Source organism: Anopheles moucheti, chromosome 2 (assembly GCF_943734755.1).
Source record: "Anopheles moucheti chromosome 2, idAnoMoucSN_F20_07, whole genome shotgun sequence".
Lineage (NCBI taxonomy): Eukaryota > Metazoa > Arthropoda > Insecta > Diptera > Culicidae > Anopheles > Anopheles moucheti.
Window position 1 is genome coordinate 65,317,394 of NC_069140.1, and position 13,079 is coordinate 65,330,472.

The 13,079-nt window shown below is 50.3% G+C and overlaps 1 long non-coding RNA gene across 1 annotated transcript; it reads right to left on the minus strand.

Moving 5' to 3' along the window:
* Window positions 1–4,107: 4,107 nt before the first annotated feature.
* LOC128309630 (uncharacterized) lies at window positions 4,108–6,093 on the minus strand. The gene is made up of 3 exons (XR_008288857.1): window positions 5,871–6,093; window positions 4,344–4,724; window positions 4,108–4,271 (listed from the first exon to the last, which is right to left on the minus strand). It is a non-coding gene; the product is annotated as an uncharacterized LOC128309630 (long non-coding RNA).
* Between the last annotated feature and the right edge of the window lie 6,986 nt (window positions 6,094–13,079).

A 13,079-nucleotide genomic window follows, 5' to 3' on the forward strand; every position in this document is an offset into this window, starting at 1 on the left:
AGCGCTGATACCAGGAGAGCATCCAACGCAGGAGGATGCTTTTTCGTGTTGATCGAGACAGAGAACTCTCCAAAAATGACCAGTTTTTCAAGCTCTGATACCAGGAGAGCATCCAACGCAGGAGGATGCTTTTTCCGTGTCGATCGAGACAGAGAACTCACCAAAAATGACCAGTTTGTCAAGCTCTGGTACCAGGAGAGCATCCAACGCAGGAGGATGCTTTTTCCGTGTTGACCGAGACAGAGAACTCGCCAAAAATGACCAGTTTGTCAAGCTCTGATACCAGGAGAGCATCCAACGCAGGAGGATGCTTTTTCCGTGTCAATCAAGACAGAGAACTCGCCAAAAATGACCAGATTGTCAAGCTCTGATACCAGGAGAGCATCCAACGCACGAGGATGCTTTTTCCGCGTTGACCGAGACAGAGAACTCACCAAAAATAACCAGTTTGTCAAGCGCTGATACCAGGAGAGCATCGAACGCAGGAGGATGCTTTTTCTGTGTTGATCGAGACAGAGAACTCACCAAAAATGACCAGTTTGTCAGGCTTTGATACCAGGAGAGCATCCAACGCAGGAGGATGCTTTTTTCGTGTTGATCGAAACAGAGAACTCGCCAAAAATGACCAGTTTGTCAAGCTCTGATACCAGGAGAGCATCCAACGCAGGAGGATGCTTTTTCCGTGTTGATCGAGACAGAGAACTCGCCAAAAATGACCAGTTTGTCAAGCTCTGATACCAGGAAAGCATCCAACGCAGGAGGATGCTTTTTCCGTGTTGACCGAGACAGAGAACTCACCAAAAATGACCAGTTTGTCAAGCTCTGATACCAGGAGAGCATCCAACGCAGGAGGATGCTTTTTCCTCGTTGATCGAGACAGAGAACTCACCAAAAATGACCAGTTTGTCAAGCTCTGATACCAGGAGAGCATCAAACGCAGGAGGATACTTTTTTCCGTGTTGATCGAGACAAAGAACTCACCAAAAATGACCAGTTTGTCAAGCTCTGATACCAGGAGAGCAGCCAGCGCAGGAGGATGCTTTTTCCGTGTTGATCGAGACAGAGAACTCACCAAAAATGACCAGATTGTCAAGCTTTGATACCAGGAGAGCATCCAACACAGGAGGATGCTTTTTCCGTGCCAATCGAGACAGAGAACTCACCAAAAATGACCAGTTTGTCAAGCGCTGATACCAGGAGAGCATCCAACGCAGGAGGATGCTTTTTCCTCGTTGATCGAGACAGAGAACTCACCAAAAATGACCAGTTTGTCAAGCTCTGATACCAGGAGAGCATCCAACGCAGGGGGATGTTTTTTCCGTGTCGATCGAGACAAAGAACTCACCAAAAATGACCAGTTAGTCAAGCTCTGATACCAGGAGAGCATCCAACGCAGGAGGATGCTTTTTCCGTGTCAATCGAGACAGAGAACTCACCAAAAATGACCAGTTTGTCAAGCGCTGATACCAGGAGAGCCTCCAACGCAGGAGGATGCTTTTTCGTGTTGATCGAGACAAAGAACTCACCAAAAATGACCAGTTTGTCAAGCTCTGATACCAGGAGAGCATCCAACGCAGGAGGATGCTTTTTCCGCGTTGATCGAGACAGAGAACTCACCAAAAATGACCAGTTTGTCAAGCTCTGATACCAGGAGAGCATCCAACGCAGGGGGATGCTTTTTCCGCGTTGATCGAGACAGAGAACTCACCAAAAATGACCAATTTGTCAAGCTTTGATACCAGCAGAGCCTCCAACGCAGGAGGATGCTTGTTGTAAATGCGTTTGTTTTGATAACGCTTACGCCCTACAACAGCCGTCTGCTGTTGTAGAGCTTCGAGAGCAGAAACAACGGTGGGACAGTGCCCACCATTATTATAGCGGCGGTTGCGATGGCGCCCTGGGAAAAAAGGGATAAATAGAGCCGAAGGACGCGCCCTCGGTCTCTTTTAACCGCGACTGTTTGCTGAAATAAAACACTAATTTTGTGATTCTTCTGTAAACTAAGATATCGTACAGAATTAATTTTGGACTTTCGCGGCATTCTCAACACTTCACAAAATTAGTATCGTTTCACTCACTCGTTCGCGATATTTAATCGTATTTAAATCTTCACTGCGAAGTAGTACGCGTAATACGAACGGACGATACCGCGCGAAAGTAGGCACGTAAATCTTGCCATCGGGAGTTGTGTTTTTTTTTCGCGAGTGAAAGCATAGTTTTGTTGCAGAATGGAAAGAGCGTCGTTGGACGAAAGCTGCGAAGAGGTTGCGGCGGAGCTTCAAGAGCAGCTAGCAAGCACATCGGCTGTTTCCCCTGGAAGGCGCCTAAGCGCCGTGGAAAAGCCATCGAAGGACGAGGACGCGGCACCAGCGAGGCAACATCGGAGCTTGGAGGCAAGGCGGAAGCGCCTTGAAATAGAGCGAAAGGAGTTTGAGCTTGAAACGGCTCGAAAGGAGTTTGAGTTCGCGAAAGCTCGAAGGGAGCTTGCTTTCCAAATGCAGGAAATCGAGCTCGAGGAAGAAATCTCCGACCGAAGCAGCCAGGTGAGTGCTTACGTGGGGAAAATGGAAGCCTGGGTACGGGATACGGACTGTATCGGAGTGACGCCGTCGGGTCGTCACCATGGCGACGATCATCGAAATGGTGGTCCGGGTCATCTACCCTTGACCCCAAGTGCAACCGCGGGTGCCTGGGCGGCACGTATGGCTCCCATATCGTTTCGATACGACGGCGAGCTGGCGGACGATGCGCAAGGTCGTCAACCCTTGACCCCAGCAACAACCCGTTGCCCCCCAGAGTACGATCGCACTTGGGCAGCGGATCAAGCGGCGGCTCAGGAACGCGAGTATGCGGAGTGGAGACGTGCGGTGGAGGATTCCATCAAGACGCACCGCGAGACCAAGCTTGGACGGCCATACAAGCTTGGGAAAATGGCAGCAGCAACGCCAATTCAAAATAAGCCGAATGTAACGGAGGAAAAGGGCCCTGCAGTTCGCGTATCACTCCTGACACCGAGCCAAGAGGCTGCACGCAAGGCGATCCCAAAAGAGCTCCCGATATTTTCCGGGACGGTTGAACAATGGCCACTTTTCATCGCGACGTACGAACGATCGACAACGCTCTGTGGGTTTAGTGACGATGAAAACCTAATTCGGCTTCAGCGGGCACTACGAGGACCAGCGTTAGATTCGGTGGATCACCTGTTATTGCTACCGAACGGTCTAGCGAACGTGATAAATATTTTACGCACGGAATATGGCCGTCCCGACCTTATAGTGGACAGTCTAATCGAGAAAGTGAGGAGGTTACCCCCTGTTAGGGCCGAACGCTTAGAGTCGCTAGCGGTGTTTGGAAAAATGGTGCGGAAGATGTGTGCCACAATAGAGGCTTCCGGGTTACGCGATTACGATTGCAACGTTACGTTGCTACGGGAGCTAGTAGCAAAGCTTCCCGCCGAACGAGGTCTAGAGTGGGCCAGGTACAAAGTTAAGCTGTCGCGGGAAACCATAGGTGAATTTGATAAATGGTTTTCCGAAATCGCTACGGCCGCGGGCGCCGCGGCAAAGACTCTCGAACGAACGATACGACCCGAAACGACACGATCACTACCGGTAAGAAAAGCACCCGCACACGTAAACGTCCATAGTGCAGCGCGAAGAACGTCTTGTGTCCTGTGCCACGATTCCTGCCGTACGCTAGCCGATTGCGCACGTTTTCTTGAATTGACGGTGCGGGAGAGACGCACACACATTCAGAGGCGTAAATTATGCTCTTCGTGCCTAGGAACGCATAGGGGCATATGTTTCGTCAGGACGCGCTGTGGTACTAACGGGTGCCAGGAAATGCACCACCAACTGTTACACAGCACAGAACAACCAGGATCGCACAGGAACACACTAATCACTCACTCACTTAACTCACATCTCGGCAACAACACTAACGCTCTTTTCCGATATGTTCCCGTTGTAGTGTATGGTGAGAAGGCGAATATAAACACCTATGCGTTTATAGATGAGGGTTCCTCAGCTACATTCGTGGATCGCGGGCTGATCGAAGAACTGGGTATAGAGGGTACTTTGAACCCCTTGTGCTTGAAGTGGACGGACGACACTGTGCGGAACGAGGCCGATTCGTTAGAGGTTGGGCTGCGGATCTCGGGGAGGCATCAAGGAGCGGTGGTATACGACCTACGACAGGTACACACCTTGCGAGATCTCTCGTTGCCAGCACAGACTCTGTCGATCGAGAAGATGGTGAAGCTGCATTCGTACCTAAAAGGAATCCCAATCTCTTCATACACGAATGTGGTACCGCGCATCCTGATAGGCGTGAACAATATTTACCTGGGGAAACCGCTACGCTGTGTTGAAGGTGGTTTCAACGAACCAATCGCCGCAAAGACAAGGCTCGGGTGGACGATGTTCGGTCCGTGCAGCGCATCCGGTCCCGTAAGTAGCACCGCATATAACAATTTTCATTTGTGTACCTGTAACGAGGAAAATAGTCAGAAGCTGGACATGGCATTAAAAGCGTACTTCTCTCTGGATTCCATTGGAGTCACCGCTTCCCGCAAACTGATACCGAAGGAAGAAGAACGCGCGGTTGAGATGCTGAATACCGGAACTAAATTGATAGGTGACCGGTATCAAACGTCCCTATTGTGGAAGTATGACGACGTGCGCCTACCATGCAATCGCGAAATGGCTCTCAAACGTTATGTGTGTCTGAAAAGGAAATGTGAAAAAGAACCGAAATTAGCGAAGGCGGTAAACGATAAGATGCGTGAATACGTTGACAAGGGATACATTCGGCGTATGTCGGCGGAGGAAATCGCGGAGCGAACGGAGAGGGATTGGTATCTCCCGATCTTTCCGGTTCTCAATCCGAACAAGCCCGGCAAGCTACGTATGGTGTTCGATGCAGCTGCGCAGGTACACGGAGTTAGCCTTAACACGTTTTTGCTCGCAGGTCCAGATCAACTGGTGGGGTTGGTTCAAGTGCTATACAAGTTCCGGGAGTATCGAGTCGCTGTAACGGGAGACATCCGCGAAATGTTCTTCCAGGTGCGCATGAATCCCGCCGACCAACGGAGTCAGATGGTTCTGTGGGACGATGGTAGAAGGTCAAGCGGAGAGCCCAGCGTCTATGCCGTCTCCGTAATGACGTTCGGGGCGGCTTGCTCACCCGCTAGTGCTCATTTCGTAAAAAACCTCAACGCGGAGAGGTTCGTGGATCGTTTCCCACGAGCAGTGCAGTGTATAAAATACGAGCATTACGTGGACGACATGCTGGCCAGCGTCGAGACCGTTGACGAGGCAGTCACTTTGGCGGAGAACGTAAGGTTCGTGCATTCGAAGGGCGGTTTTGAGATAAGAAATTGGTTGTCGAACGAGAAGGCCGTCTCACACAGGTTACGGAGCGGAGCTAACAACGATACGTCGATGGACATGTGTTCAAATCAAGGTACCGAAAAGGTACTTGGTATGTGGTGGAATACAGCTGACGACACCTTCACCTTTCGAATAAATCCGCGTATCGATGTGAAGCTACTAAAAGGTGGCAGATTACCCGCAAGGCGTGAAGTATTGAGCACACTAATGATGATTTACGATCCTTTAGGACTTATTGGCCATTTCCTAATGTTCCTCAAAGTTCTCTTACAGGATCTATGGAGATCCGGTATTCACTGGGACAAACCAATTGAAGGTGAAGCTGCAAGGAAGTGGTTGAGATGGATCGGGCTACTACCAGAACTGGAGAAGGTAACCATCAGGAGGTGTTACCGAACCACAACGTCATCGAAGGCACCGAACGTACAACTGCACGTTTTCACCGACGCTAGCGAAAGTGGAATGGCTGCTGTGGCTTACCTGCGTTTCGAGGAAGACGGGATAGTAGAGTGTGCTTTAATTGGGTCCAAAACACGAGTCGCACCGCTGAAACTTTTATCCATACCAAGGTTGGAGCTTCAAGCGGCGGTGATAGGAGCACGATTCGCGGAGCACATCATCAAGACGCATCGGTTGAAGGTTACCAGGAGGGTGTTCTGGACGGACTCGCGGAACGTTGTGAGCTGGATACGATCGGACCATAGGCGATACAGCACGTTTGTCGCCTTTCGGGTGAGTGAGCTGGTCGAGACGACAGAGGTTAACGAGTGGCGGTGGCTTTCCACTAAGGTCAACGTAGCGGATGACGGGACGAAGTGGCAGGGAGTTCCGGACTTAACCTCATCCAGCAGATGGTTCCGAGGGCCAGGGTTCCTGTGGGAATCTGAAGAAAAGTGGCCAATCAATAGAAATGATCCGGGTGAGACAGCAGAAGAGATACGCAAGAGCGTGTTACACCATACCGTGTTTGATGCTGTAGTCGACTTCACTCGTTTCTCACGCTGGAAGAAACTATTGAGAGCGGTCGGTTATGTTCTTCGGTATATCGGGAACACTCGGCGACGGATTAGGCAAGTGAAGAAGGTGACAGGGCCACTGACACAGGATGAACTGCTAGCTGCGGAACGGACACTCTACACGTTGGTGCAGTCGGAAGGGTTTGCTGCCGATATTAAATGCCTGCGCAGCGATGCGCGGAAGAAACATCCTTGGAAACAGGCGATTAACCGGAACAGTGTGCTCTACAAGCTTTTGCCTGAAATTGATGAAAACGGTGTACTACGTATGAGGGGACGACTGACAAATTGTGCGTTGTTAGGGGCTTCGTTTGCAAAGCCAGTTATCTTACCAAGAAGACACCCCGTCACAGATCTGATCATCAGAGACTTCCACGAGCGCTTTTGTCATCAGAGCCACAGAACAGTGGTGGCTCAACTCCGGATGCGGTACTATATACCGAAACTGCTAGTGGAGTTTAACCGGGTACGACGAGACTGTCAGCAGTGTAAAATATGGAACGCCGTGCCAAATCCACCCCTGATGGGGGACATTCCTCGGCAGAGGGTAGCAGTGTATCAACGGGCCTTCACGTATACCGGTCTAGATTATTTTGGACCGATACTCGTGGTCGTGGGACGTCACTCGGAGAAGCGCTGGGGAGCGCTGTTCACCTGTCTTACTACAAGGGCGGTTCACCTCGAAGTAGCTCATGCACTAACAACTGCTTCCTGTATTTTAGCTATCCGCCGGTTCATCGCAAGAAGAGGCTCGCCGAGGGAGATAATAAGCGATCGGGGTACCAACTTCGTCGGGGCGGCGAGAGAGCTCAAAGACGCCTTGAAGGAAGTAGATGAAAGCACGCTTAAGTCGAGGTTCAATAGTCCTGAGTTGAAGTGGAGCTTCAACCCGCCGGCAGCACCTCATTTCGGTGGTAGTTGGGAGCGTCTAGTCCAGTCGGTAAAGAAGATACTGTGTAGCTTCGATTTACCACGATTGCCCACGGATGAACTGTTACTGTCCACGCTAACAGAAGTTGAGATGATGGTCAACTCCAGACCACTTACATACTTACCGATCGACGATGAGCTGGACTGTCCGATAACGCCGAACCACTTATTGCTCGGTAGTGCCGATGGGAGTAAAGCAGCCGCTTTTTTCGATGATTCACCGACTTCAATACGGTCGTTATGGGGTGCCCTGCAAACCAACGCGGATATATTCTGGAAGCGGTGGATTGCAGACTATCTACCAACACTCACCCGCAGGACGAAATGGTTCCACCCGGTGCCGCCGATCCAGGTGGGAGACGTAGTGGTAATCGCGGACGGGAATTTACCGAGGAATACCTGGCCAATGGGACGCGTTCTAGAAGTGACCCGTGCTAAAGACGGTCAGGTTAGAAGGGCAACGGTGCAAACGACATGCGGGATACTAGAAAGACCGGCAGCTAAGATAGCGGTTCTGGATGTCGGGAAACGCGAAACGAACGAATGAGGCGCGCGCGAGATAGGGAAACCGCGTGGTTTCGTGACAGATTAGGATGCATAAGATAAACAAACAAACGTTAGAAGAGTGTAACGCCCAGGGGCGCTACACTGGTGGGGAGATTGTTGTAAATGCGTTTGTTTTGATAACGCTTACGCCCTACAACAGCCGTCTGCTGTTGTAGAGCTTCGAGAGCAGAAACAACGGTGGGACAGTGCCCACCATTATTATAGCGGCGGTTGCGATGGCGCCCTGGGAAAAAAGGGATAAATAGAGCCGAAGGACGCGCCCTCGGTCTCTTTTAACCGCGACTGTTTGCTGAAATAAAACACTAATTTTGTGATTCTTCTGTAAACTAAGATATCGTACAGAATTAATTTTGGACTTTCGCGGCATTCTCAACAATGCTTTTTCCGCGTTGACCGAGACAGAGAACTCACCAAAAATGACCAGTTTGTCAAGCTCTGATACCAGGAGAGCATCCAACGCAGGAGGATGCTTTTTCCGTGTTGATCGAGACAGAGAACTCACCAAAAATGACCAGTTTGTCAAGCTCTGATACCAGGAGAGCATCCAATGCAGGAGGATGCTTTTTCCGTGTTGATCGAGACAGAGAACTCGCCAAAAATGACCAGTTTGTCAAGCTCTGATACCAGGAAAGCATCCAACGCAGGAGGATGCTTTTTCCGTGTTGATCGAGACAGAGAACTCACCAAAAATGACCAGTTTGTCAAGCTCTGATACCAGGAGAGCATCCAACGCAGGAGGATGCTTTTTCCTCGTTGATCGAGACAGAGAACTCACCAAAAATGACCAGTTTGTCAAGCTCTGATACCAGGAGAGCATCAAACGCAGGAGGATACTTTTTTCCGTGTTGATCGAGACAAAGAACTCACCAAAAATGACCAGTTTGTCAAGCTCTGATACCAGGAGAGCAGCCAGCGCAGGAGGATGCTTTTTCCGTGTTGATCGAGACAGAGAACTCACCAAAAATGACCAGATTGTCAAGCTTTGATACCAGGAGAGCATCCAACGCAGGAGGATGCTTTTTCCGTGCCAATCGAGACAGAGAACTCACCAAAAATGACCAGTTTGTCAAGCGCTGATACCAGGAGAGCATCCAACGCAGGAGGATGCTTTTTCGTGTTGATCGAGACAGAGAACTCTCCAAAAATGACCAGTTTTTCAAGCTCTGATACCAGGAGAGCATCCAACGCAGGAGGATGCTTTTTCCGTGTCGATCGAGACAGAGAACTCACCAAAAATGACCAGTTTGTCAAGCTCTGGTACCAGGAGAGCATCCAACGCAGGAGGATGCTTTTTCCGTGTTGACCGAGACAGAGAACTCGCCAAAAATGACCAGTTTGTCAAGCTCTGATACCAGGAGAGCATCCAACGCAGGAGGATGCTTTTTCCGTGTCAATCAAGACAGAGAACTCGCCAAAAATGACCAGATTGTCAAGCTCTGATACCAGGAGAGCATCCAACGCACGAGGATGCTTTTTCCGCGTTGACCGAGACAGAGAACTCACCAAAAATAACCAGTTTGTCAAGCGCTGATACCAGGAGAGCATCGAACGCAGGAGGATGCTTTTTCTGTGTTGATCGAGACAGAGAACTCACCAAAAATGACCAGTTTGTCAGGCTTTGATACCAGGAGAGCATCCAACGCAGGAGGATGCTTTTTTCGTGTTGATCGAAACAGAGAACTCGCCAAAAATGACCAGTTTGTCAAGCTCTGATACCAGGAGAGCATCCAACGCAGGAGGATGCTTTTTCCGTGTTGATCGAGACAGAGAACTCGCCAAAAATGACCAGTTTGTCAAGCTCTGATACCAGGAAAGCATCCAACGCAGGAGGATGCTTTTTCCGTGTTGACCGAGACAGAGAACTCACCAAAAATGACCAGTTTGTCAAGCTCTGATACCAGGAGAGCATCCAACGCAGGAGGATGCTTTTTCCTCGTTGATCGAGACAGAGAACTCACCAAAAATGACCAGTTTGTCAAGCTCTGATACCAGGAGAGCATCAAACGCAGGAGGATACTTTTTTCCGTGTTGATCGAGACAAAGAACTCACCAAAAATGACCAGTTTGTCAAGCTCTGATACCAGGAGAGCAGCCAGCGCAGGAGGATGCTTTTTCCGTGTTGATCGAGACAGAGAACTCACCAAAAATGACCAGATTGTCAAGCTTTGATACCAGGAGAGCATCCAACACAGGAGGATGCTTTTTCCGTGCCAATCGAGACAGAGAACTCACCAAAAATGACCAGTTTGTCAAGCGCTGATACCAGGAGAGCATCCAACGCAGGAGGATGCTTTTTCCTCGTTGATCGAGACAGAGAACTCACCAAAAATGACCAGTTTGTCAAGCTCTGATACCAGGAGAGCATCCAACGCAGGGGGATGTTTTTTCCGTGTCGATCGAGACAAAGAACTCACCAAAAATGACCAGTTAGTCAAGCTCTGATACCAGGAGAGCATCCAACGCAGGAGGATGCTTTTTCCGTGTCAATCGAGACAGAGAACTCACCAAAAATGACCAGTTTGTCAAGCGCTGATACCAGGAGAGCCTCCAACGCAGGAGGATGCTTTTTCGTGTTGATCGAGACAAAGAACTCACCAAAAATGACCAGTTTGTCAAGCTCTGATACCAGGAGAGCATCCAACGCAGGAGGATGCTTTTTCCGCGTTGATCGAGACAGAGAACTCACCAAAAATGACCAGTTTGTCAAGCTCTGATACCAGGAGAGCATCCAACGCAGGGGGATGCTTTTTCCGCGTTGATCGAGACAGAGAACTCACCAAAAATGACCAATTTGTCAAGCTTTGATACCAGCAGAGCCTCCAACGCAGGAGGATGCTTGTTGTAAATGCGTTTGTTTTGATAACGCTTACGCCCTACAACAGCCGTCTGCTGTTGTAGAGCTTCGAGAGCAGAAACAACGGTGGGACAGTGCCCACCATTATTATAGCGGCGGTTGCGATGGCGCCCTGGGAAAAAAGGGATAAATAGAGCCGAAGGACGCGCCCTCGGTCTCTTTTAACCGCGACTGTTTGCTGAAATAAAACACTAATTTTGTGATTCTTCTGTAAACTAAGATATCGTACAGAATTAATTTTGGACTTTCGCGGCATTCTCAACACTTCACAAAATTAGTATCGTTTCACTCACTCGTTCGCGATATTTAATCGTATTTAAATCTTCACTGCGAAGTAGTACGCGTAATACGAACGGACGATACCGCGCGAAAGTAGGCACGTAAATCTTGCCATCGGGAGTTGTGTTTTTTTTTCGCGAGTGAAAGCATAGTTTTGTTGCAGAATGGAAAGAGCGTCGTTGGACGAAAGCTGCGAAGAGGTTGCGGCGGAGCTTCAAGAGCAGCTAGCAAGCACATCGGCTGTTTCCCCTGGAAGGCGCCTAAGCGCCGTGGAAAAGCCATCGAAGGACGAGGACGCGGCACCAGCGAGGCAACATCGGAGCTTGGAGGCAAGGCGGAAGCGCCTTGAAATAGAGCGAAAGGAGTTTGAGCTTGAAACGGCTCGAAAGGAGTTTGAGTTCGCGAAAGCTCGAAGGGAGCTTGCTTTCCAAATGCAGGAAATCGAGCTCGAGGAAGAAATCTCCGACCGAAGCAGCCAGGTGAGTGCTTACGTGGGGAAAATGGAAGCCTGGGTACGGGATACGGACTGTATCGGAGTGACGCCGTCGGGTCGTCACCATGGCGACGATCATCGAAATGGTGGTCCGGGTCATCTACCCTTGACCCCAAGTGCAACCGCGGGTGCCTGGGCGGCACGTATGGCTCCCATATCGTTTCGATACGACGGCGAGCTGGCGGACGATGCGCAAGGTCGTCAACCCTTGACCCCAGCAACAACCCGTTGCCCCCCAGAGTACGATCGCACTTGGGCAGCGGATCAAGCGGCGGCTCAGGAACGCGAGTATGCGGAGTGGAGACGTGCGGTGGAGGATTCCATCAAGACGCACCGCGAGACCAAGCTTGGACGGCCATACAAGCTTGGGAAAATGGCAGCAGCAACGCCAATTCAAAATAAGCCGAATGTAACGGAGGAAAAGGGCCCTGCAGTTCGCGTATCACTCCTGACACCGAGCCAAGAGGCTGCACGCAAGGCGATCCCAAAAGAGCTCCCGATATTTTCCGGGACGGTTGAACAATGGCCACTTTTCATCGCGACGTACGAACGATCGACAACGCTCTGTGGGTTTAGTGACGATGAAAACCTAATTCGGCTTCAGCGGGCACTACGAGGACCAGCGTTAGATTCGGTGGATCACCTGTTATTGCTACCGAACGGTCTAGCGAACGTGATAAATATTTTACGCACGGAATATGGCCGTCCCGACCTTATAGTGGACAGTCTAATCGAGAAAGTGAGGAGGTTACCCCCTGTTAGGGCCGAACGCTTAGAGTCGCTAGCGGTGTTTGGAAAAATGGTGCGGAAGATGTGTGCCACAATAGAGGCTTCCGGGTTACGCGATTACGATTGCAACGTTACGTTGCTACGGGAGCTAGTAGCAAAGCTTCCCGCCGAACGAGGTCTAGAGTGGGCCAGGTACAAAGTTAAGCTGTCGCGGGAAACCATAGGTGAATTTGATAAATGGTTTTCCGAAATCGCTACGGCCGCGGGCGCCGCGGCAAAGACTCTCGAACGAACGATACGACCCGAAACGACACGATCACTACCGGTAAGAAAAGCACCCGCACACGTAAACGTCCATAGTGCAGCGCGAAGAACGTCTTGTGTCCTGTGCCACGATTCCTGCCGTACGCTAGCCGATTGCGCACGTTTTCTTGAATTGACGGTGCGGGAGAGACGCACACACATTCAGAGGCGTAAATTATGCTCTTCGTGCCTAGGAACGCATAGGGGCATATGTTTCGTCAGGACGCGCTGTGGTACTAACGGGTGCCAGGAAATGCACCACCAACTGTTACACAGCACAGAACAACCAGGATCGCACAGGAACACACTAATCACTCACTCACTTAACTCACATCTCGGCAACAACACTAACGCTCTTTTCCGATATGTTCCCGTTGTAGTGTATGGTGAGAAGGCGAATATAAACACCTATGCGTTTATAGATGAGGGTTCCTCAGCTACATTCGTGGATCGCGGGCTGATCGAAGAACTGGGTATAGAGGGTACTTTGAACCCCTTGTGCTTGAAGTGGACGGACG